We start from the raw sequence: 1,344 nt of genomic DNA, 5'->3' as shown, positions 1-1,344 counted from the left end.
ACTGGGTCTCTGTAGTCCTCCATTTTCTCAATTTTAACACGTGGATTAGATGAGTGTTTTGTAAGTTTGGCTTTTCACTGGAATCCTTTGGGAGTTTTTTAAACAGATAACAGAACCTACTTCAAGGGATTGCTATTCAGAAAGCCAGGGTAAATCAGTATATTAAAATTTATATTTTTAACAAGTTCCTCTGGTAATTTTTATGTAGTCAGGGATCTTACATTTGGAAACACTGGGATTAGAAGACATTTATGCCATTGCAGCTAAAAAGATTTGTGAGTCAATGGATCCCAAGAACCTACTTTTGTATATATTTCCCATCTGCTCTGATATCGTATCACCACAAATGGAGTTACAATGCCTCTGTGTTTAGAAAACCACGGAATACATAAACATTTTTATTTGATAATTTTCCTCACGATATTCCTTCTTTTATTTCTTTGAAATAAATTTTTGTATATTGAGGGATTGTAATATTAACATTGCATGCATGAGTTCTCTTAGAAGGTGGAAGTTGACTGTCAAAGGCCAGGAAGGAGAACATGAAATAATACTAATATCCACCAATGACTTTATAAACTCACCCTTGTACACAAAGTTTCTGAGCCAGTCCCTACCAGAGGAGATCAGAGATCTCTTTTTGGTTTCTTGGCAGGAAATTAAGAAAATGATGAGATCTCAGACTCTCCCCAGTTTGGAGGGGGGCAAGGGAGAGTTCAGCAATAGAATTTTATTCCATAGATTTATCATCACAGAATTTTTTATGTTTTATAACAACTTTGTAATTGTTCTGCCAAAAGATGTGAGAAGTGACTTTGATTGGATCCTTCATTGGTGAAAATAAATTACAACTTTCTCATTTTCCAGGTAAAGCAATTAATTTATTCCATTATGGAAAATCATGAAAGTATGCCTCCTTGTGTCTTTTAACCGTTGATTATAGTTCTGTGCTCTGGAGTAGGTCATGATTTTAAATACAGTTTCATGCAATGATCATTTGAATATGTAAAGGAATCTTTGATTTTCCTGTATAGGTTATGTTTTTTCTCATTTAACATATCTAAGAGATTAAAACACTCCCCACATACTCAGAATTTCACTATTTTTATAATACTTGTGTGGAGATACTTCACTTCAATGTGTCCAGTTCTTGTATGATGATCAAATTTGAATACAATTACATCAAAAAACAGTAAGATAAAACATATCTTTTACACAAGAGAAGAATAATAGCTACATGGGAAATACCTGAACTCAACCTGAATGGGCCTCGATCCACAGACATATGGACAGGAATAAAATAAATCGTGATAATCCATGAGCTTTCAAATAGCTAGTTACATG

Source organism: Orycteropus afer, unplaced genomic scaffold (genome assembly GCF_000298275.1).
Source record: "Orycteropus afer afer isolate SDZICR_OR568_19922 unplaced genomic scaffold, OryAfe1.0 scaffold00799, whole genome shotgun sequence".
NCBI classification, from domain to species: Eukaryota; Metazoa; Chordata; class Mammalia; order Tubulidentata; family Orycteropodidae; genus Orycteropus; species Orycteropus afer.
The sequence above is the reverse complement of the archived record's forward strand: the minus strand, read 5'-3'. Positions refer to the sequence as shown.